The sequence below is a fragment of the Fukomys damarensis genome, unplaced genomic scaffold (genome assembly GCF_012274545.1).
Source record: "Fukomys damarensis isolate Sample0158 unplaced genomic scaffold, DMR_v1.0_HiC HiC_scaffold_4, whole genome shotgun sequence".
Lineage (NCBI taxonomy): Eukaryota > Metazoa > Chordata > Mammalia > Rodentia > Bathyergidae > Fukomys > Fukomys damarensis.
In genome coordinates, this window is record NW_022900916.1 from 39,747,037 (window position 1) to 39,772,460 (window position 25,424).

The 25,424-nt window shown below is 37.9% G+C and overlaps 1 protein-coding gene across 4 annotated transcripts in view; it reads left to right on the top strand.

The window, feature by feature from the left end:
* Positions 1-25,424, top strand: part of Grm8 (glutamate metabotropic receptor 8) — a 796,352-nt gene that overhangs the window by 205,962 nt on the left and 564,966 nt on the right. Inside the window, exon 1 of one of the 4 annotated variants that reach the window (XM_010633427.2) lies at positions 8,525-8,773. The exons of the other annotated variants lie outside the window; for them this stretch is intronic. The gene's annotated coding sequence lies outside the window, so the exon portion shown is untranslated. Of the gene's footprint in view, positions 1-8,524; positions 8,774-25,424 lie in introns of those variants that run through there. 4 annotated transcript variants of the gene reach the window in all.

The following is a 25,424-nucleotide window of genomic DNA, read 5'->3' on the forward strand; positions in this document are numbered from 1 at the left end:
ATCTTGAAGTGACTTATATGTCCATCAACAAGATGAATGAATAAAGAAAATGTGGCATTTATTATGCAATGGAATACTACTCTGCCACAAAGAAGGGTAAACTTGAATCATTTATGAGAAAATGGATGCACATTGAGACCATAAATCTAAGTGAGATAAATCAGACACACAAGCTTAACTATTACATGGTTTCCTCTTATACAAAAAAACCAAAACTATGAACAAAGAATAAAATATGAAAAAAGGAGATTATTTTGCAAAAGGAAAGGGGGGTGGAGAGAGGCAAGAGAAAGGAAAGCAAAAAGAATTAACATGTGTTACACACATGTACCAACTCTATGAGGAATGTAGTCATTTACTGCAAACACGTACTAATAAAAATAAAAAGTGAAAAACAGTGAAATTTATGAACTTTGACTTCAATTTGGGCCTCTTTCTTTAGTTTTTCAGTCTGAGGTCTTCCATGTGTATTGTGGAAAAGTAAGTATAACCTATATGGAAATGCAATAGATGATATCCATTCTTATGGGGAAAGTATTCTGTCTAACTTCATGTGTGCAGCCCTGAACATGAGGGAGTGCACTAAAATGGCATAGTATTGATCAAACATGTGTTATCAGGAATCACAAGCAAGAAATGCAGTATACACCTTGGTTGTTCAGGGAGACAGAGAAGAGCTTGAGTATCTATAAACCTTAACAGGGGGAAGGGTGTAGGGAGAAGTTGCAGTTGGACTGAATATTCCATGTGAGTGACCCCAAAGCCAGAGATTATTCAGCCTTGGAACTTGATCTGTGCCCACTCACCTAGAAACTTCAGGAAAATGATCAATTGAGTTAATTTAAAAATAACGGTGCCCAGCTCATAGATGCTTCTAAAAATGCTAATGTATTATTTTTTTTCTTTTTTCTTTTCCTCATTGAGTTTATTGGTACATTTTAGCTATACAGTAGAGTTACATTCATCATTGGGATCTTGCACTTTTACATGACAGGTCTTGGTTCTCACTTTTTCTCCTTACCCCTACCCTCCCTTCACCTCTTCCTCCCTTCCCTATTTTAGAAACTTTATTTTCATTTTCTCATAGTTTTTTCTTTTCCCTTATTTCCTTTACACTACCCTTCTTACTTCCCCTATACCTTTAGCCCTTTTCTTCCTATTGACAATGTGAAATGCATTATTTTTAAATGATAAGCTAGAAGATTAATTCAAACAAGTGAATTCTGTAGTTTGTATTACTTAATAATTACATTGTCTTTCAAAATCCTTAGATGTGACTGAACTAAATGAGATAACGTATGTAATACAACTAGCACAATTTCTGGTAGTAACAATTCCTTAAGAAATAGAGTGCTTTCTTTCTTCCCTTTCCCTGAATTCAGTAGGTTAAAGAAAAATACTCATAGAATTATATAAGATTTAAAGTCTCTCTCTCTCTTTTTTTTTTTTTTTTTGGTACGGGGATTGAACTTGGGTCCTTGGGCTTGCAAGGCAGGCCACCGAACCGCAGAGCTAAATCCCCTGCCCTAAAGTCTCATTTTCAAATGCTCTCTTTTAATTAATGAGAATCTGAAAAGTTCTCAAGAAGTTGAAAAAGAAATATGAGGTTAAAAAGAACAAGGGTGAGTGTTTGTTATGCCTATCTCAGGTATATAATGTGGGTGTGAAATATGGAAACGGACAAGCTTCATATGAACACTTTCAGTCTTCACTCTGTTAGGGCTTATATCTACGTATCTCTCTAAAGCCTCACATGGTCCTAGGTGAGGAGCTTTGAAAGTAGCTAGACTAGGGTCAGGAATAAGGATGTGATACTGGGACTAAGGGGTCCCACCCTGGGTGTGGGTGGAACTTCCCAAAGGGCAGGTAGTCTTGAGATATAAAAGGGACAGAAAGAAGGCAGGCTGCTGCTGCTGCTGCTGCTGTGTGGCTGCTTGCCACCTTCTGCCAGCCATGAACTGTTTCTCCTCTGTAATATTCTTCTGCCATGCCACCCTGCTTTGAAGCCAGCCAACTACTAACTGAAACCTCTAAAAACTGTGAGACACAATAAACCTTTTCTCCTATAACTTTTGATGCCAGGTGTTTTGTTTGAGCAATGAAAAAAATAACTTAGACAGATTTTGGTGCTGAGACAGGTCATTGCTGTGACTTCTCCTGACCATATGGTTCAGGAGTCCTTGGAACTGGCTTGTGGGAAGAGTTTGGAAAGGTTTGGAGATGCTGGCCTTGAAACGTTTTAAGCTGTAATTAACGGGAGATTTTGGTCAGAGCTCAGGAGACCAGAATGCTGATAGAAATGCTGCTGGTAAAAACCACGCTCAGGCAATTTCTGTTGGGAAGAAGGACTGCATTGGCTGTTGGGCTCTGATAATGGGTGTTGTGGCTTGGCAGAAAGTTTGTCTACATTTTGCTCATGTCCAAAGACTACCTGGGGCTGATATTAAAAGTCAGTAGACCAAGTAATGTTGCAGAAGAAATTTCAAGGCAATCTAATGTTGCATGGTGACTGTTAGAGACTTTTAGCCAGATCTGTGTTGAGAATCAAGAGCAAAGAGCCCAGAAGAATGATTTAAAATGTTTTGAGTTTGTACAAAAAAGGAAGTACCAGTAAAATTGCATACTACAAAGATTGAGAAGAGGAAAAATTGATTGCTGAGAAGGACCAAGATGATAGAAAAGATGGCCTGATGACATCACAAGAACCAGCAGGACTCCAGCCTTTGCAGCCTCAAAATTGCAAAGATGAAAGTCTTTGCTTTCAGAGAAGAGCCCCAGAGTACTGTGTTCCAGATTGGTGGTGGTCTAGAGAATTTGTTCCTCAGTATTAGGTTCATAGTGGTCAGCAATCATGCACTTGATCCCTACAGGTAAGAGAGAAGGAAACCTCTCCAGTGCTCCAGCTGGAAGAAGACCTTGGTATCTATCATCCATGTGGCACATACCGAATACAAGAATTGTAGGATCAGGAAATCTTCCACTCAGATTTCAGAAGAAGGCCCCTGAGAGTGCAGTATGTAAAGCTGTGAGTATGAAGCCAAAGGCACAGTAGAGACCCCAAAATGTGAATCGTTTGAGGAAAGCTGCAATGAAGGAGCAGAGCCAGCCCAAGAGAGAAGTCCTGAGAGCTGCAACCATTTGCAGTGGTGTAGGTGCAGGCCCACTCAAGCCCTTGGGAGTTCACATTTTTCCATAGACTACCTGAGATGTTAGACATGGAACTACTGGACTTAATGTTTGCCCTGCTGGAGTTTGGACTTTCTTTGGTCCCATTCCTTTGCATCGCCCTATTTGTACCTTTTGGAATGGTAATATTTATCTTGTTCCATTGTATGTTGAAAGTGTTTAACTTTCTTTTCATTTGTACAGGGGTTCATAGTTAAGAGTTTGCCTTAAATCTCAGAGGAGTCTTTGGGCTTGGACTTTTCAGCAATGCTGAAACTATTAGGACTTCGTTAAGTCTTAGAGATGGACTAATGGCTTTTGCATAAAGGGATGTGTATGAATCTTTGGGGGTCCAGGGCAGAATGCTGTGGTTTGCTTCTAGATGTCCCCTCAAAGCCTCATGGCTAGTGTGGTTCAAAGATGGCTAGATTAGGGTGTGTGTTGCTGGGATTAAGAATGCTTCACCCTGGGTATGGTGGAACTACCCAAATGAAGGTCATCCTGGATGGAATATTAAAGGGATAGAAAGAAGGCAGGCTGCTGCTTCTACTGTGTTTCTGCTTGCTGCCTTCTGCCTGCCATGAACTGTTTCTCTTCTGTGGTGCCATTCCACTTTGCCTTGAACCAGCCAACTATTAACCAAAACCTCTAAAAACTGTGAGCTACAATAAATCTTTTCCCCTTTAACTTTGGATGTCAGGTATTTTGTTTCAGCGTGAGAAAAGAAATGAAGACACATCCAAACCCTCTGTATTACTATTGTATAAAGACATATTTATGCAAATAAGACCCTGTTTGAGAAAGGCAACATGTGGAATTCCAAGTGTTTAAAATAAGCAAATTATTGGAAACTCTACTACAGAGTTTCTTTGCTCTTGCAAATATTTAAATTAAATTTAAAAAATTCGCAACATGCATCTGTTGCATAAACTGAATTCTGTCCAGATGAAAATAATATTAATATACAGCTGAATAAATCTGCAAAATTAGAAATTTCTGGTGTTGCTATTCTTGCTTTTCTTCTGGATTTGAATTTTTTAAAAAAAGATATACTTCTTTAGGAAACAAATATTAAGAACTTCCCTAATTCTCCAACCTACTGATGCATACCAGTGTCTTCCCATCTTCTGCAGATCGTTTCTCTCTATATTCTCATTGTCTGTGGTCCCTGACTTACAACTGTTCCACATGTTATTTTTTTTAAGCTTTATGATTGTGCAAAAGTGATAGAATTCAGTAGAAACTGTGTTTTTAATTTTTATCTTTTTCTAGGCTGGACATCTCATGTGATTCTGGATAGTAGGAATGAGCCACACCTCTCAGCTGCAGAGAGGATCCCTGTGGGGGGTGAATGTGTTCATACGGAGGGACAATTGTTCCTCTACATTGTACTGAGAATACTGTATGTTCTGTAAGTTAGGGTCTCCCATAGGTTAGATTACTTGATGCATTTTCAACTAACAATATTTTCAACTTATGATCTGCTTAGAATATTTTCTTTTCTTTCTTTTTTTTTTTGTTTTTTTTTTTTTTGTGAGACAGGGTCTCACTATGTAGTTGTGACTGACCTGGAACTCACTATGTAGCCCAGGCTGGTCTCGAACTCACAGCAATCCTCCTGCCTCAGCCTCCCTAGTGCTGGGATTACAGGTGTGTGTCACCACACCTGGCTAGAATATTTCAAAGTATGATGTAACTTCATCATACATGGAGCAATATCTGTATCCTACTTTTAAAAGTATATCAGTTATTCAAGCAAATTTCTCATTATGTCATTTCTTTACAATAGAATTCTATTCATAATAAAATGTTGTAGATTTTATATGTGGGAGCAATTGGCATTTGAAAAATTTTCCCTATGTCATAATCAACTGATATTCATGGCAGATCTAGGTGATAATACTCTTCTTTTTGTCATTCTCTACATCCATTAATGAATGTAAATATATATATATATCTGTGTGTATCTATAGTCTAAATCAAAAGCCATAGACTAAAAATTTCACTGTTTTAATTATATAATTGTTCATCTGAGTTCTAAAAGGATATATGTATACCTGGCTTGGAAATGACATTTTGGAAATGTTCTTGAAAAGTTGCCTCTCAAAAATCATGTAATTCTCAGAAAGACAAAGGCAAGTCTTTTCAGACAGAAATTCCCTAGAGTTTTATTCTCTTGTCTTGCCTAGTTTTTAAATACCTCTTGAGGATTTTGGTAGAAGTAGAAAGTATCTACCAGTGGCTTTCATGTTAAGGCAGAATGACAGAATGTATTAGGATTTACCATCGACTGAGATGAAGTGTTTTTTTCTACAACATATTGAAAAACAAATATTCTTCAACGCCAATTTTTAAAAGGTGAAATATCAGCAGGAATTCTTATAGTCCATCTTTATGTGTATTCTAGAAAATAAATTACCAAGATCTCTGTGACTAGTCAAAGGCTTTCAATAAAACACAAGAGGCTTTGATTTCAATTTGTATTTGCTTATTATGAAGCAAAAAGGGACACAGCTTCATGGATAGAAAGCTTCCCTAAAAGATAACCATACTACACTGATGTAGTACATTAAGAGTCATCTAGAGACTGTTTGTAATTATGATGAAGGATTATGGTAATATGAGAGTGTGAGTCAGTACTCCCCCAAACAGCATTTATATGAAAAAATTGGAGAAAGCATCTGTGAAAGGATGAATCTAGGCTGATACTTCAGTGTCTCCTGTATGTTTAGCCTTTTGCATTTGAATCTGGAATTGGTTTTCTCTTTTACCTGATCATTTTTCAGGAACAAAATGGTTTTACCACCCTTAGCCGTGCCAGATCATCTCTTCCATTTTTGAGTCCCCAGAACACTGTCTAATCATTAAAGCCCTTTGCAGATTGTCTTGAAAACCGTTTGTCATCTGTTTTTGTTGTTTGGTGAGTTCCTCAAGGTGACCCTGTTGCTTCTGCTTGCTTTGAGTTCTTGTACTTAGCACAGTGCCTGGCAAATAGTCTGGATTAATGAAAGAAAAAGCACGTGGTGGCAGTATACGCAAACTGCCCTGTGTGTTTAATGAGCCGGCAACTCCATTTTTTGGAAGAGTTCAAAAGGTAATTCAGATAACCTTCAAATACATGACTCATCCAAGTACCCAGGCATACAGTGATTGCAAACATGGTGTCTCTGCTTATTATCACCTCTCTAATGACAAAGCTCCTCTTTCATAGCTCTCAACAACCCCATAACATAAATATCTTTACTCAAAACTATTGACTCCATCTGCTGCCTGACCTTCTATACTTTCTGTTTCATAACATTATAGAAGAAGAATGTCAGATGAAGGAAACAAACTGGAAGAAGATGGATGGTAAGGGCAAGAAATGGAGAGTAAAGGAATTAGGTTTCTTTTTTCATCAGTCCAAACAAGATCCTGTATTATGCCCTGGGGAAAAAAAGATTAACATTTGTAAATATTTATTTTTTAAATATGGGTCGAGTATTCACCTTCATGGGGCAAAGCTAGTAAAGAAAGACTCATGAGAATTATCCCTGTGGCAACCAGTCCCTTGAATTTCGCCTTATAACTTTCAAATGCTCCTAATTTGAAATCTAGGAAGTTTCTGGAGGCCATGAAATGATTTCTCCAGTTACTGTTCTCCCTATTGAGCGGGAGTGTTGAAACTCCTCAGCAAAAACCTTTTACTGGTCTTGTCCTTCCTGGGACCAGGCTGTGCGATGTCGATGAATTTAATTTGATGATATTATGCCATGACATTGTGTCAATATGCGATGATGTGTTGTGATGGCACAGCGTCATCACGTGGTGACGCAACATCATGACGTAAGACATCACAACGCCAGTCGAAGTGATTTCAGGAGGCTCTAAAATTGTGCGATACATCTACAATTAAGGTGTGAGATCTTAAGTAGCATGACATCTGAACTGTAAATCACAGTTCAGAAAATGTTTCTTGGCTTGAATTATGGCTCTTTTTTATTCACATATGTCTCCTAAAAATTGTGACTTCAATTCTTATACAGGTTTAGAAATCAAAACATGTTTCAGTCAATAGATTCTGCTTATCCTCCCATCACAGGTTGTACTTATATTCACTTTCTTTTGTCTTTGGAATATGAGCTGGAGGTAAATATGAATATAATTTCAAGATGTGATTTAGAAAATATAATCTACTCTTAATTTGCATATTTATTAAAATTATTTAGAACTCAGCACTGCATGTAAAAAGTTTATAATTGAAATTATAATGCAACCAATATCTTTCATATGCATACATTCTATAATAATATTCTTATATTGAGATTCTAATAGTATACATGTTTAAAATTAAGAGAAATGATTTGCAAATATTGTGTGTGCATGCACTCATGTGTGTATTGATCCAGGAAAGCCTTGTATTAATTTTGTGCTTCAATTCTATCTTGAAAATGAAGTTAACACATTTTTCCCTAATTTTACATGGATATTGTATAAGCAGATGATAGCATGTAAACATCTTTGTGTTCTTTGGAGCAACTATTATGTAAGTTTACAATGATATTAAATATCTTTTCCAGAGATACATAAACTCTGCTTAAGAACTTGACATCAAATGAAGGAAAGACTTGTTAAATTATAGCTAAGATGTGTTTTATTTTTGATACATAGCTTTCCCCTTTGATTGCTTCATTTTTAGACTTATGTGTTCAGAAATGAATTAAATGTGGAAATAGAAAAGAAAGGGTATACACAAGATTTCATTTCTGATATTTACATTTTTGCTAACTCCTGTGCTGTGAATGTGTGTGTGTTTAAATAGTGAAAGAACTTTAGAATTCATATTCGGGAGGATATAGTCTGAGCAGAAGTTCAAAGTTCCCCTGTTCACATTTGTCTTTGGCCGTCCACAATTCAGTGAATATTGAAAAAGCCTGCTGTGTCTTGAGGGTTCTTCGTTATTTCTGACTTTTCATGGTGAAGTGAAGAGATTGCTTCATTGTCTTAAAATTCACATTTGCTTCATCACCCATTCTGCAAGTCCAGTAAAAAAATGTACCAATATTTCGTGCCTTCTGAAAGTGATACATGACTTTTTGATGGAGCTTGAAATAGTGGCTGATTACTTTTGAATACTGAAGCATCACTGGTTGGCAGTTCACATCTGCAGCAGGGAAAAACGATTAGCAAATTTGTGAATTATCTTTGGTTTACACATTAAACAAGCAGAGTAATTCTTTATAACATTAACCAGCAGGCTGTGGCTTGATTACAGGATATTGTTGCTCATTAATAAACAGAGCTATTTTTAGATTTTGCCAATGCCTGTGCATCTTACTTGCTTGCCTTTTTTGTAGCTTAGTTGCATTATGTGCCTGTCTCCAAGGCCACCTACATAATCTGTAGGACTCAATATAAAAATTATTGAGATTTCTAAGACTTGAGGGAAGAGTGTTGGACCAAGTACACAGTGCCTCTGAACAGAGGGCCTGGTGCAGCTGCAGAGGCAGCTCGCGTAGATGGCTCTGCCAGTCCAGAATCCACATCGCTGGATCCTATGGGCTGACTCACAGTTTCTGTAAGTGAAGGCCCGTTTGTGTGATCTACAGCTTCGGTTGGCTCCTGTAAGGTGAGTTGTGAATTAATTACGATGATTTTATTTCCCTCTAGATGACCATTTTTGGCTAGTAGTGATCTGTGGTGATTTCTTGATTTGCTGGACTCAAGAAGAAAACTCAAAGCTTTCTTCACAAAATTCCTTAAATAACTTGAGTCAATGAGGGTTAATTTAAATTTGGTAAAGGCTCAAGTTTAAAATTTAAGAAAGCTGGATATCATTTAAAAAAAACTTGTATTATTTTCAAGTTTGTACAATATTCAGAAAAAGTGCTGTTAACAAGTACTTGTAACTGTTCAGTCCCACCTGACCTGTGGCAAAGAGTGGTGCATTAAGACATTGAGATGCACTTGCACAGAAATCATAATATAATTACAGTGTTTTAATGGTGTGTTTTTAATGGTGTGTTGACTTTAGATATAAGGCCAACCTTTCCTCCAAGAATCTTGTTTACAATTTACTTCACAGACATTTTTCTCCCCTGAGCATTTGAAAACTTTGATCCTAATTCCCCTTTGAATCATTACAGATTTCAGTGGTAAAATCTGAACTAATCAGGCTTTGGTAGTTATTCTACCGTGAGAAGTGGTGTGTGTGTGTGTGTGTGTGTGTGTGTGTGCGCGCATGCACACACGTGTGCTCATATTTAGGGATGGGTGGGTAGTAGATTGAACTTCAAACCACAATTTAGTGAGATTATGGGTAACAGGAATAATTCTTTGCAGCTACCTTTCAGATAACTTTCAGATTATAGTTTTATTTCCTTTCAGGTTTGCAAATGACCTTAAACTTCATTCAGACAAAATTCAGTGAAGCCTTAATCTTCTATACAGTATCCCACCGGTCAGTTCAATATTCAGCCTATTGCCCCTCTACCCAACAAGGAGAAACTCAAAGCAACATACAATATGTGTCAATTCATTCTCATCTGACCTCTAGGTCCTTCAGAAGACTATTTTTATTCTAGAGACTGCTTTAAAAATATTTAAGTGTCATGTTCTTCTTTAGTTTTCCTTCCTTCAGACTAAACATGTCATTTAATAAAAACATGTCCTGTCATTTGATGTGGGAAACTTTGAATTTTCTTACTTTTCTGATATGAGAAATTGAAAGTCTAGTTTGTATATTTCTTGAGAATTCAATACCAGTTTTATCTTTAAATTTCAACACAAAAAACTGTCTGTAACACACAGTTAAATTGACAATGCCAAGGCCTATGGCTTTCTTGTATAAGACACTTTTCTTTTTTTCTATTATTGTACCCATAGGAGGCATCGGCTTTTGGGTAGTTAAGCCCTATCTGTACTGTTGATTGAAATTGAATTTATTGTTAACTGAAGTCTTTCAAAATAGCTGCTAAGCCATTAAAAAAACACCACTCTGTAGTTTTTGAAGTTTTAGGATTTGGTTTTGGACTCTAAACTTACCTCTGTCAAATTTCAATTTGTTCAGTTTGACCCATCTCTTCACCCTGACAGACCTATTTTGGTTTATATACCATATTTATCATCCCACTTAACTTTTTGTCTTTATATTTTTGTACCTTGCTGTCCATTTATCTATTCCATTGACAATATTTGGAAACAAGAGAAGGTCAAAGACATAATTCTTTGGCACAATTCCTTGTTCAAATTGTGATTCTCTTCTTCATCTCTATGTTTGGATATAGCTGTTCAACTAATTACTAGTTATCCTAGTATTGAGTCTACATTTTTCCATTTGGATATGAAAGACCCTGTCAGATATTTTTCTCTAATTCAGTGCACATGATTGCTTGACTTTTCTGACCAAACAGACTAGTAACCCTCTCAAATACAGCTGTGAATCGATGTACATAACATGATATATTAAGAAGTTTATTGAGGATAAGTAAGATACCACAGATAATTCACAAAGTCAATCATCCAGAGGTTGTAAAAGTCAACTCTATTTTTCTGACAATAAGTTCTGGATGTATCTCACTGAGTGATTCTCATTCTACACCCTTATTATTTTAACTTTTAGTCAGTTTTCTAATCACTAGAGGAACACATTATCATACCAATGCATGATAGAAAATGTCAAGGGAGTATTCAAGTAAGAAATGTAAAATTTTAGGTACATGCTGAATGGAGGCTAATGATTGTTAGAATAATACTAAAGGGAAATGCTTTTTACACATTCACTTTAGAAACACTGGCCTGCCTTTGAGTATTGTCACTGTAATGAGCCAAGACAGATTCAGAATCATGAGTTGGGTTTAGTAGTACTGTGATCCTGCACTGTGGACAAAAAAAATCTCTCAAAGTTACTGCAAGGATTAGAAGATAAGTGGTCACAAGTAAGTAGCATAGTTTATGACATAGAATGAACTTAATAACTAATCTTGTTAATTAATTAGGAAGACATTACCTGTATACTATTATATAGTGATACTGGTACTTTTTACATAAAAACAGAGCAGCAAAATGAGTATTTTTTTCTGTTAAATGAAATATACATATGCACATAATCAGTATAAATAAACAGATTAAATGAAATATACATATGCACATAATCAGTATAAATAAACAGACTACACTGAATCTAGATTAGATTTACATGATACATTACATTTATCATTTTTATTCCACAGAGCTAAAAATTTAGATTGAGACTGTATACATAAGGCCAAAACTTTGGCTTATTTGGTTTTGCATAGAATTTTTTTAGAGATGGGAAGGACTTTATAAATAACAAAGTCCTATTTGTAAATACAGATTAGGCAACTGAAACCAAGAGATATTGCATGTTTTCATAAAACCACTTAATAAATCTTAAAGCTAAAGTCATATTTGCTTGTTTTTTGACTCATATTTCCAGTCAGTCCATATTAGATGTGTTTCCTACATCACACTAGCCAAATACCTAAAACAGTGCCCAGAACCCTCAAATTTGTAATACAGTGTCACAAACCACAAGGTAGAAAATGACAGCCTAACTTGACTTGATGATTTTGACTGTACAAACTAGTAAAATTTAGAAAGACGTGATAAATCTCACAGTGGTTGTGCTTTTTGTGCATTCGAAGTAACTTTGATATATAATAAATTCATTAGTGATCAGTCATCCTTTATAGGCATAGTTCATTACTATTCCAGTTTTCGTGCTAGTGAAATAACAGATAACATTCGAAGATAAAAATCTACAAACCGACCTATTTGGTAAAGGAATTTCCCATGGAAGCCATCATTTGGGGGAAGATCAAAGGAATCAGTTCCTGAGAATGGGAAATGAAGCTTTCCTTCAAGGAAAAAATCGGCCAGTTGAGCTGGGTGAGATCATTTCTGACATTTGAGTGGGGGATAAGGAGGTGAGATGATGAAGAATAGGAATAAAAATGTGAACGTTGCTGTAATGTTGATGCGAAATTCTCTTCTGTTTGGTGAAATGCATTGCTAAGGGCAAAGATTCTCCTTCAAAGAAAGGTTGCTTAAAAATTCAAGGTCATTTTCTAAATCCCACATAGCTTGTGTAGTGCCAAACTTTTCTAGTTTTATTTTTGTTCTTTTGCCTTAAAATATATGTTAGAACACAAGTTCTATGATCCCTGTGTGGTGGTGTGTTATTATTCCCTGTCCCATGTGCTGCGGCCATTGTAAACAAGGGGTTATTAAGGTGGACAGCTGGACCAGGAAGAACTGTGGGGGAGGCTGTTGCCCATGCATGGAGGGGAGGAGAGAGAAAGGGCTGGGATTTTTCTGCTTGATCATTAAAATAAATCACAGAGGATAAAAAAGGAAGAGAACTTCAGAGGTCACTGAACTCAGCCTCCTCTATTTTGCCAATTAGGAAACTGAGGCCCAGGGAGAGAAAATAGTCTGTACAACACCACAGAGTTCATATCAGAGTTAGGCTTAAAACTCCAGTGATTGGATAGCAACTGATTTGTTTTTCCTTATCAGGAATTGTAATGAGGCATTTCAGATATGCAGAAAAAATAATAAGAAATTTTTATGTACCATTGCTACATTTTCTTTAGACATTTTAAGAAATAAAATTAATAAAACCCCATTAATACATACTTCTTATCCCTTCTAGCCCTCTTTCTCCAGAGCTAACTGCTTGTAATAACTGCTTATCATCCTTGTGCAGATCTGTATGATTTTAGCACATGTAGCATGCCACAGACAACACTCACTATTGTTCAACATGTTATATATATTATACAAACATCAAACTATAAACATTGTTTTCCAACCTGCTCTTGTTCAACATTATGTTTCTGGGACTTCTCTGTGTTGATACATGTAGCTCTACTCATTCATTTTAACTGTGAATAGTATTTCAATGCACAGTTCATCCATTTTCTTTTCATAGGCGTTCAGGTGATTTTTTTTTTTATGATTACAAACAATGCCACAGTGAACATTCATGTGTATTCCTTTTATAGTTCTGTGAGTCTGTCTGCTGAGGGACCAGGGGTTATTGTGAGCTGCTCAAGCCAGCAGGACTAGAGCACTCGGAGCCTTTGACAGTCTAATACACTTTACGTGGGTATTGAACAAATAACATCTTTTTTTCTTTTTGCTAAGATGTGAGAGGTTAGGAAGCACTGGTCTAGAGCAGCAGCTCTTCAATTCTCAAACTTTGGCATGCATCAGAATAACCTGGAGATGTTATTGTTGAAAATTTTTGATTCAGTATGTCTAGAGCGGGGCCCAAGTATTTGCATTCTAATAAAGTCCTAAATGTTGTTAATGCTTCTGGTCAGGGGACCACTTTTGAGAGCCACTAGGATATAGTTCTAGGAGATGAATGTGAATTCCAGTGGTTTTGCAAATGCATGTGCATTATACAAGATATTGTATATGATTAGTATGTCATATAATCTAGAAAATAATTTTCAACTGGAAATTATATGATTCTATAATATAATACCTTGGAATTTGCAAGCTTTTGTGTGAAAGAAAGATGAAGAATATTTATACCATGCTCAGAACCAGCTTCCTCATAGTAGTAAATTTTGTATTCCCTTTTGAGTGTGCAAATCAGGAAGAAGGGTTTAAAAAGGCAATTAAGTGCAAAAAAGCAGTCCTTTCTTCCTTCCCTTTATCTTTACAGAGTAATCATTGGGCCCACTGCCAACTTACCAAGGGAGGAAAAGCATAAAAGGAAATGTTACAATTAAAACCTTGTCAACCCTCAGCAAAGTTGCACAGTAACCAGAATGCACAGTTATGCGCACCCCTTGTGGGTGAGCTGCAACTCTGTTGAGGTCCACAATTATTCCTCTTTGCTGTAGTTTAAGAGTATGGCAGGAGAAGGTGATCAGGTCATGGGATCACCACCTTTCAAAGGGATTGATGCTGATCCTATGGGGTGGGGTGAAAGGAGTGGAGGTATTCCTATGAGAGCAGTTGTAAAAGAGCAAGCCCAATATCTCCTGAGTGACTTGCTTCCTCATTGCCCTGTAAACTCCCGCTCACACTCAATCTCACCATGTGATGCCATCTGCCATGACTCAGCCATGGGACTCTCACGAGTCCTGACCTTGGACTTTCAGCTACCAAATTGTGAGCTAAATAAACCTCTTTTATTTATATATTACCCAGCATCTTGTATTTGTTTTGATAACAGAAAACAGACTAAGACACTGTGCCTTCCACTGTACCACATCGAGGGCTAAGTCTTCTCTAGATAACTCTTCCTTCAGAACTTTTCTACCCCTTCCTTCTTGCCTTTCCTGAAAGGCACTTGTTTCTCTAAGTTTGCAAGAATGACAGTCCACTTTTTCTTTTAAGTATTAAGGATTGAACCTAGGGCTGTGTGCATGCTAGGCAAGCACTTGGCCTCAGGGCTATATCTCTAAACCTTTTAAAAATTCTCATGTTGAGACAGAGTCTTGCTAGGTTGCCCAGGCTGGACTCAAACTTCCTCCTGTCTCAGGCTCCCAGGCAGCTGGAATTATATCCAGCGGTCACTGCCTGGTAGTAGCCCACTTTTACCGACACTAAAAAGAGACCACTAAAATAAAATCTTGTGTAAACAGCAACTCAGGTTAGCAGGAAGACATGGCTCTGCAATGGACCTTTACACCTCCCTTCAGCCCTAAAACACACTTGCCCTGGATTCACAGAGAGTGAAGCAGCACATCCCCCATATTTCCCACCTTATGGAACAGCCCTTACACCTTCCCTGCCAGAACACGAGGACTCCTCCTCAGCTGCAGCTTCTCACATCCCTGATACGTGCTCAGTTCCTACTGACTTGAATCTGTTCATGTTCACCCACCCGCTGCCTCCACCTGCATCCGCATCCCCATCCTTCTCATCTGGGTGATTGCAGTAGTGCTCTGTGCACCCTCCGTTCTTGTTCCCTTCCAGTCTGTTTTTTCACACTGTGGTCATGCTGACCTTTAAACACTAAGGACCAGATATTTCATTTCATTTTCCAAACCCCCCTGAAGTGGCATCGCTTGGTTCTTAGGGTTAAATGCAAACCTTTTAGCCAGACCTGACCCTGACCTTGCCTGTCTGCACCACCGCCTTGCATGGAACTGCTTCCTATCAGGGGCACCAGGATTCTCTCTTTTCCAAATAATTTAATTCTCTCCTGATGAAACCTCTGCATAGGCTTTGCTATTACACGAGAAGTTCTTTCCTCCTTTACCCCTTTGCTGTTTTTGCTGACTCGCACACCATTTCAAGTGAAACTTAAAAGTCACTTCCATGGAGCAGCCTCCCTGACCGGCCTCTGCCCACCATACTGGGCTTGGTCCCATGTTCAAAGCAACCCTGCAGCCTCCCTCCTCCTTCATGGTTCTAATATTTATTAGTTGGTTTGCGTATGAGGCTGTAAGATAAGTGAAGATGGGATTCCATGCTCTTTTACTAAGGGCTACTCAATAAATGCAGTAAATGACTGTGGTTGTTTGACACAAACTCCCGACGGCATTTCTACCGCACATTTGTGCACACATTTCAATTCTTCCAACTTTGTGCCTCCTATAAACCTAGGTCAAAGTGCCTTGTTTAAAAACTCAGGCCTAACAGACTCTTGACCAACTTTTTATGAACTATTTTTATGTCATTTAGCCTGGAGCCACCCAATTTGTCACCGCTAAATAAATGGAAAAATTTAATTAGCAAACCCTTCTGAATATGGGTATTCTATCTTTTTTTAGTAGTAATATTTCTTCTGTATGGTGTGTGACTTTGAGTGTGTGTGTGTGTGTGAGAGAGAGAGAGAGAGAGAGGGAGACATAGAGAGATAGAGACAAAGACAAGAGAGACAGAGAGAGACAGAAAGAGAGAGGATGTGGTGGGGAACAGTATTTCTACTTTTGTTGAACTTGAAAAATATGTTTTATAGCCAGCAGATTTAAAAAAAACAGACAATGATGAAGTAATAAAGTAACTTTTAGAGAGTGCCATCTGAGATTCTACAGGAGAGCAGGAGCACAATGATGAGATCCTGATATTAGAATCAATGTAAATGAATCTTCAGGCCTATAGGTTTATTGTAAAGGAAAACTAATATTTGAAGATTTAGATTTAAAATTAATTTTTGTAAGTGATGGATGAACAAAATCTGGGAAGCCTGGGCCTATAACATCTCGTTTTCAATAAAGATGTGAATTATCTTAAAAATCTATGACTTATAAAACATACATGACTAAAGCCATGAAATCATAAAATAAATACAGTATCATATATAAATAGAATTTATTTCTGAAGTATTTTCACAAAGTGAATGCAAAGTGGGCTGATTCTATACACCATTCATTGACTGGGGGTAGACTTAATATAAATATTAAGAAATTATTAAGCTTTGTCCACTCTTAGTTTCTCCATCTGGGAAAAAATGATACAACAATTACCCATCTTGCCCAGCTGTTGATAGACTAAATGACATGAACTTTCCTTTGGAATTAAAAAGGCCTCCTGAATAGCTGTGTAACTCCTGCAGCCCTGCATTCACCACATCTGCGAGGTCACCTTATCCCTTTGCCTCAAATCCCTGAGTGGCTCCTTATTTTTGTCAGAGTAAAGCACACCAGACCCTCCCTGATCTGGACCCTGCAGCCTCCCTGAGTTCTTCCTCTTCTCTCTGCCCTGTCTGTCTCAGCCATCCCTGCTTCTCTGGTGCTCTCTGGACTCTCTAGGATGTGCCTGCTGTGGGTCCTTGGGCTCATCCCTCACCTACTCCAGGTCTTGTTCCTAGGGCACCTTCTCAGGGATGCCCATGGAGTGTCTTTTACAACATTGTACCCTGCTCTCATCTTTACCCTCTTCTTTGTGTTCTTTTCCATCACTTCCAGTTGGCTGTATTTCTTATTGTTTTGCTCAGCTAACATGTCAGCTTCATAAAGGGAGGAATCATTGTTTAATTCACTGATTCATTTCCACGACCTAGAACATATATCTAACAAATAGCACTCCAGCAATTTGGGAAAATAAATTTTGAGTAGACTAAGGTAGTATAGCACTCACATACACTAGAAATTGAAAACACACTGCCCAATTTTAATTGTTATATAATTGGAGGAAGACATTTTGCTCTGCTTTAAAAAAAATATATGATGGAGGGGCTGTGAAAAGAGAAAGTTAAAAAGGAAAGGAAGAGAGGAGAAAAGAGGAAGGAGAGAGTGAGAAACAAAAGAGAAAGTATAAGGAACAAAGATTAGGGGAAATTAGGAAAGAAATAAAAAATAACTCCCAATCTCCGCCATCTACTTCTCTGCTTGTTCCTCCATGCCCAGTGCAGAGTGAACATTGTAACATGAGAAATTCAGTGTGATGTAGATCAGGGTAGGCAAACTTTCTCTGTAAAGGGCCAGATGGTGACTACTTTAGGCTTTGTAGACCATTTGGTCTCATTATTAGCTACTCAACTCTACCAACAGAGCTTGAAAGCAATATATGCAGTTAAATAGGCATGGCTGTTGTCTTAGTTACATTCTTGTTGCTAGGCCAAAATACCAGACACCTTCAAGTTAAAGGAGAGGTTTATGTTAGCTTACAGTTCATAGAGGTTTCAGTCCATAGTGGACTGGCTCCAAGGCTGGGTGGCATGGCAGAGGGGACTGGCAGAGGAGAAACAGTCATGGCAGGGCAGACAGGAGGCAACCGGCAGTGAGCCTTCCTTTCCTTTTTATCTCATCCAGGGTGCAAGAATATTGGTTGGTGCCACCCACACCCTGGGTGGGCCTTCCCATTACCTATAACCAGAATTATGCTAAACCCATCAGTGGGCTAATCCAGCATCACACACTCATTTTCTAGCCACCTCCCAAAAGCCACACCTGTGAATACGTGAGACTTTGGGGGAACATCTAGATATAAGCCATAGCAGCTGTCCAGGAAGGAAATTCTGTCATTTGCAAGACAATTGATGGATCTGGAAACCATCATTTTGAGCAAAATAAGCCAGACTCAGAAAGGCAAATGTCATGTGTTGCCCTTAATATGTAGATTCTAAAATAGGTGACAAGATAGCAGAAGGGAGATTATTATTATACAAAAGGAAGGGAATAAGGGGGAGGGGATGGGTTTAAGGGTGGGACATAGGAGGGATGATGTGAGTAAAATATAGTAAACACTTTAAAATGTCTCCCTAAATGTGAACTTAAAGGGGAAGGGCAGGGCAAAGGGGAAATAGGGGATGAAAATGATCAAAATATGTTATCTGAATGTACATTGTACATAATCTGCCAAAAATGAAATCCATTAATAAAATAATGGGCATAGTTGTGTTCCAGAAAATTTTTTTTCTTTTAGCAGAAATAGATGGTATAGACTGCATCTTGCTGACCCCTAGTATAATGTATATTATTGCTAAATGTAGACGACAACATAGGAATTAAAGAAACTCTAGTGTATTAGTTAAGGGCCATTCATAATAAAAAACTCACACCAGGGCCAGGGATTTAGCTCAGTGGTTCTGCTGCTGCCTTACAAGTGCAAGGGCCCAAGTTCAATTCCCAATACTAAAAGCAAACAAACAAACAACAACAACAACAACAACAAAACAAAAAACCAACCAACCAAACAAACAAGAAAGCTCACACCAAATTAGGAAAACGGTGGGTTTTCCTTAATCTGATAAAGAGTATCTAACAAGAAACTATGGAAACATAAATAAATGTTAAATTTCAGAATATATCTTTTAAGGAGTTTAAGACAGGAATGTTGCTTTTTGGTTTCTCATGGCACTGTTAGTCCTGGATTATTTAATAGGACAAGATAGAGGAACATTTCAGGTAAGGAAGAAGAAACTAAATTTATTTAAACTTGTGGACTGCATCATTATTAAAAAGAAAATCCAAGATAGTCCATACATTATTTGAACTAAGAAGTTTATAAGGGCCTTAGGTACCAAGACAATTATGCAAATTGATAACATTCTTACAATAATAAAAGGCAACATTTTCATTTAGTTACTGTGCCAGGTGGTTTGCATGCTAATTTACTCTTCACAACTACTTTCTGAAGTAGCACTGGTATTATTCCCGTTTAAAATCTGAGAAAGCTGAGGCAGGGTATCTAAAGAGCTGGTCCACAGTGCACAGCTACTAAATAAGGAAATAAAGATGAACTAACTCCAGAATTGATGATATTGCTCCTACTCCTCTTATATGCAAGAACTGCTCCATGGGACAAGGGGAAAAATGAGAGCCAAGACCTGTCATGTAAAGGTACAAGATCCCAGTGATGAATGCAACTGTATTGTATACCTAGAATGTACCAATAAGCTCAATTAAAAAAAAAAAGAGAAAAGCACTTGACTAAAAAAAAAAATACAGCAGAAAGAATGCTTTCTTTAACATGAACTAAAACTATATGGTCTTTAGGAATAAATGTAGGAAAAATATGTGAAACCATTGTCGAGAAAATATAAACATTATAGAGAGGTTGAGGAGTTTTGAAAATTAGTGAGGTAATATGCTTATTTAAATTCATGTATTGGAGGTTTCAATATTATTAAGTTGTCTAATTTCACCCAATCAATTTATAAATTCAATGAAATTTTAAATAACTGCCAGCTGGTTATGATGTTTGTATGAAAGACTTGGCATATTATGAGGTACATATGGAAACATAATATTATAAAAATAGACAATTCTGAAGCAAGCAAACAAGAGGAAAATAAGGCATTGCTTATATGCTGATTTATTTAAAAAAGCTCAGTGCATGACAGTGTCTTAGCTACTTTCTTCATTGCTGGAAAAAAGTACCTGGCACCCACAACTGTAAGGAGAAAAGATTTATTTTGATTCACACTTTGTAGAGGATTCAGTCCATAGTCAGCTGGCTCCAAGGCAGAATGGCATGGGACAGGGGGAACAGCCCATGGGATGGTGGCAGGAAGCAGGGAAGGATCAAGGGAAGAGAAAGGGTCTTAGTTTCTCACCTTCTCAAACCAGGCTTCTGCTCCCAACATCATATTCAGCTGTAAATTCATCAGGGGACTAATCCACTGCTGAGCATCACACCCCATGATTCAATCTCCTCCCCAAAGCCCCATCTTTGAGTACAGGAGGCTTTGGGAGGAGCATCTAGATATAAACCACAACACAGTTTGGAGTCCGACATTTGCACTTTGATTGACAAATTCAGTGAAACAGGATAGTATGAGAGGTTACTCAGTCACTTGGGGGACCTATAGAGCTGGGATTGCCAATCAGTGCAGAAAGAATGGGCTGTTCATTAACATTTTAAAAACATTTTTTGTTAAAAAATAAAAATAGGTCAGTACCTTACATCATTTATAAAAAACGTAAAGATGGTTTAGAGAGTAACTGTGCAAAAGCAAACAATAATTGTATGTAGAAAATACAGTGATAGGGTAGAGAAATGGATACATGGATAGATATGAAGATATCTTTGTGATAGTAGGATAAGGGAAAACTTATGGATTAATTACATGAAATTATAAATCTCCTATGTGACTAAAGACCACACACAAAAGTAAAACTAGACCACCTACTGGTAGCAGACATTGGCATATACAGGAGAATAATGATTTGTACAAGTTATTGAGGAAAAGATAAATAATCAAATAGAAAAATGGGCAAAGAGTATGAGTAGGACACTCATACAAGAGGACACTTAGGGACCCAGGAAAGGTATGAAGGCTCAATATCATCAGTGAGTAATCAGGAAAATATGAATTGGTAGAAAATGGAGATGCCATTTTACTTTTATCTAATTGGAAAAAAAAAATCTGATAATGTATGTGTCAGTGAGTATGTGGGAAAGCAGGTGCACGAATGGTGATAAAACTACCTGGAAAGCATTTTAGTAAATACTAGTAAAGGTTATAGTATATGCATCCAAACACCTAGTAATTTTTCTCTTGACAAATTCCCGAGGGGCATTTATATATATAAATATTTCTTCCAAAATTACTAGTAATATTTAAAAATAGTTGTTCAAATAGTTGGTGCAGAAAGAAGTTCTCTGCCATGTTACAGCATAGAATATACTAGAAGTTAATTTAACTACATATACATTGCTTATGCAGCAAGTATTTTCCAAGCATGTACTAAATGAGAGGCAATGCTTATGTGCTCAGGATATATTATTGAATAAGACAGAAAAGAGTGTCTATCCTGCATTCTTCTGGGGAGAAGACAGCAAATAATAAGCAAAATGAACTGTTACACTTAATAGATTATTCAATGCTGATTAAATGAAATACAACAGGTTTTCAACAGAGATAGATTTTTTTCATTCATTAATTTTATTGGCACATTTTGGCCATAAAGAATGCTGACATTCATTATTGGGATCTTATACCTTTCCATAATATGTCTTGGTTCTCATTTTTTTCCCATTCGCCTGCCCTCCCTTCAACCCCAGCACTCCTCCCTATTTGCAAAGACTTTATTTCAAGGAACTCTTCTCCATTGTTGGCGGAGTAACTTTGTTACTTAAATTAAATTCCACGAAGATTGCTTGATTTTCAGTGAAACTCCAGTGAGTACCTACTGAGAGACACTGTATGCTTGATTTACATAAATAGCAAGTGGAAGATTTATTTTAATTACTTTTAATATCTAAATTGTGTTGGAACTTTTAAATAGACTGCATTTGAAATCCCATGTGGAGAGGTAAATGAGTCTTTCCAAGCTTCTTGATTGCTTCAGGGCAAGGTTATGAACCATCCAGATTGGTAGGCCTTCCTTTCTCTAGCTAGTGGAATGGGACGGTGGGATGCTGGAGACAGGAGGCAATGGGAAATCTCCAGCTCAGGAGCCTGCTTCTGCTTGAGGGTGTGCATGGGGGCAGTGCCAGCCTGTTCCCACCCCAGGGGATGGCACCTCTGGGGGGCATAGGCAGAATATGTTTAATGATTCCCAGAAGCAGCACCTTCCTCTCAGACATCCTTCTGTGCAGCTGTTAGTTTCTGGAGAGGTTTGAGTTTCCCTTCCCACAGGTGTCCCCACATCCTCAGAGTCACAGCGCTGCTGAGGAGTCCCTTCCTCTGCCTATCTCTCCTCTCTGAGCAAGGGACTGGGCAAGCCTTGAGAGAGGTTTTTAATGGTTTCATACAGTTCTTGTGAAAAAATGTAAAGAGAAACAGAGGTTGTCTTTGATATTCTTCTGCTCACTTCAGGCTCCTGTGTCCAGTATCTCCTGCAATCCCTTGGCTGCTGCTGTTCCAGAAGTTCCTTGCCTTACTATGCCTGTGACTATCCAATCTCCTTCAGGGCCTCCATGGCCGCTCATCTGCAAAGACTTTGACCTTTGAAATGATTTCTATTTCCTCTCATTCCAGAACTTAGTCACCCACTGCACCTCTCCATTTATCTCAGTCAAAACCATTACCCCCTGTGCCTTCGCACCTGCTATTTTTCTCGGCTTTTCTGTCTATATGGAACCAGCTTTCTTTCTCCTTGCTCACATGGTCTAATGCAACAGAGTCCTGTTGCAATCCCACAACTTACCCTGTAGCCATGCAGGCTTCTCTAACTTTGCTATGGAAGTTTTGCACAAAAGTTGCAGTATCGCCTCTCATGCATTGCACAGTAATCAGCTGTTGATGCATTTGTCTTCCTCTTCAGTAGTATACAATGTATTTTATTAATTTGTCTCTGATGGAGCAGTGAATGAATAAATGAATGAATGAAAATTTCCATTGTGTCAATATCAGCAAGGCACTAAAAGATTTTGAACTGTAGAGATGCTGGTTTGGAGACCCCATATGTGACCTATTTCAGCTTGGCTGCCTAAGTTTCTAGTGCGTATTATATATAGTTTATGGTGGCCACGTGACACTGGAGGTTATCTTTGATATTCTTTTCCTCCTTTAAGGACTTAGGTACAGGAAGCAAAATGAAGTCCTGGAGCTGTCTCGCTCCTGCAGATGCAAAACTTCCCTAAAATGTGCTGATCCTAGACCATTTACCTGTGTCCATTTTGTTCTCCTGCTTTCAGGGTTGACTTGGATTCTGGAAACTTCAGGGGAGCCTCTGTAATTTTCTTCTCAGGGTCATTTAACCCCTCCTTACCTGTCCACAGCCATGCTAATTACAGTCCTTCATAGAAACTACTTCCATTTATTATTAATCACCACAAAGCCCTCTGATTGAATATGTATGCCATTATTATTCCTCAAATATGAACTGAAGACCTATTGCTAAGCAATGGAACACCTATTTCTAAAGGGGGATGTAAAGGTTGATGTGTTATCCACTGCTGGGGATTTTATTATTCCATTTTATAATAGATTATTATTTAATTTTCCCAGACAACTTTCTGACTTTTGCAATTTACCCTTTTGAACTGAAATGTCAAGATATAAATATATATTCCCCTGTGGGTAAATAAATTCAACATGTAATGTTTGCAGGTTCCTTATACGAGTTCATTAAAAGTTTGTCTTGCCAGGGAATTAGTTTGGTGGCACTGCGCCTGCCTCACAAGTGCAAGGTCTGAAGTTTGATTCCCGGTACCAAAAAAAAAAAAGGAGTTCTAAATTTACTTTATTGCATTACAACATAGTGAGTATATTAAAGTGAAATAGTGATTTCTTTAAAATCTTGAATATCTTTTACACCAGAGAAAATAATTTTTCTTCCTGGATTAGAACGATTAGAACATCTTCTACCAAATTCATAGCCTAGCTTTTCCTTAAGCCTAAGTTAGAAACTTACATTCTTTATATAAACTTCTTACTTTGATCTGTTGTTGTGAACCATCTTTTCCCCCATTTTCTGTAAATCAAATAGGCGAATCAAATATTTATTGCTAAGAGATGCATGAATTAAATTTGCATGTCACATTAACATAGTTGTATTTTATTTTTGATTTGAATCTGGCAAATTTGTTATTCAGTCATGCTCATTTTTCATGTTCTCTTCCACATGTGGCATGTTTAGATATTTCATTGCTTTGAAAAGCCGGCATTCTGATTCCTCACCCAGGAAAAGAAGGTAGGCTCCAAAAGCAGGAGGCTGAGTGAGTTTTCTGGGGACTTCAGATCCAGAGGCCCAACACCGTCTCTAATCTTCCCATTTTAGGATCAGAAAACTTGAATTTACCACTTAGAGGTGGTCCAGAAGCTCCTCAGTAGAGCCTCACTGTCCTTTATTTACATTATTAATCTGGATAATTTACTTCTCTTTTCACAAGGAGCACAGAAGTAATATGCAACACAGGTATCTTCTGTGTGGCTAGAATTCTGTCAGTAGGGGTCCGAGTGCCTTGATATTACTCTTATAGAGCATGGAACAGTATTCGTGCTTGAGGAAAAGTGGAAGTATTTTGTAGTTTCACAGCTATAACCCAATGGAAGAAGTGGTTCGTTCAGTGGAGATCTGGACAGGCACTTGTGACTTCTGAGTGCAAGTCTTTTCTTGGCTCTGTACAGAGCTGTGGGAGGCTTCCTGTATGGCAGCCATGAGAATGAACCTCTTAGAATCCTAAATGTATGACGAGTAGAACCTGACAACCCCTACTTCTGTGCTCTGAAATATCACCTGTGTTTCCATGAGTTATGCTCAGCCAGTGACTGAACATGGCAGGGAAACCAAGGCCATTGGTTCTGGGGAGATCCAGTGCTCATCAGTGGCCCTACCAACCTGTGTTAACCTGCACTACAGTATCTAACACTCCTGTCCTCCCTCCTCTCATTTTCCCTCTTCCTTGCCTCCTTCCCTCTTTTCCTGCCTTTGCCTTTCTGGGTTCCCCTGACGAGTTAGTCTGCTTAGACTGCTGCACCAGTTACTATACATTAGGTGGCTTAAACAACAGAAATTTATTTCTCATAGTCCTGGAGACTGGAAGTCTGAGATGGAGGTGTTGATAGGACTGCTTTTCCTGAGGAGGCCTCTCTCCTTTACCTGCAGCTGGCTGTCTTCTTCCTCAGTCTTCTCTTGGTCTTCCCTTTGTGTTGGTGTCTGTATCTTCATCCTTTTTTTTTTCTTATGAAGACAGAGTATTATTAGATTATGGTTGATGTCCTGATCACCTATTTAATTTAGAGACCCTTAGAAACCTCTCTACAGACTCTCTCAAAATACCTTCTGAGCTATTGGAGATTTGGACTTTGGGGAGGCACAGTGTATCGCATTTCTTTCTTTCTCTCTTTTCTTTTCTCTTTCTTTCTTTTCTTTCTCTCTTTTCTTTTCTTTCTTTCTTTCTTTCTTTCTTTCTTTCTTTCTTTCTTTCTTTCTTTTTCTTTCTTTCTTTCTTTC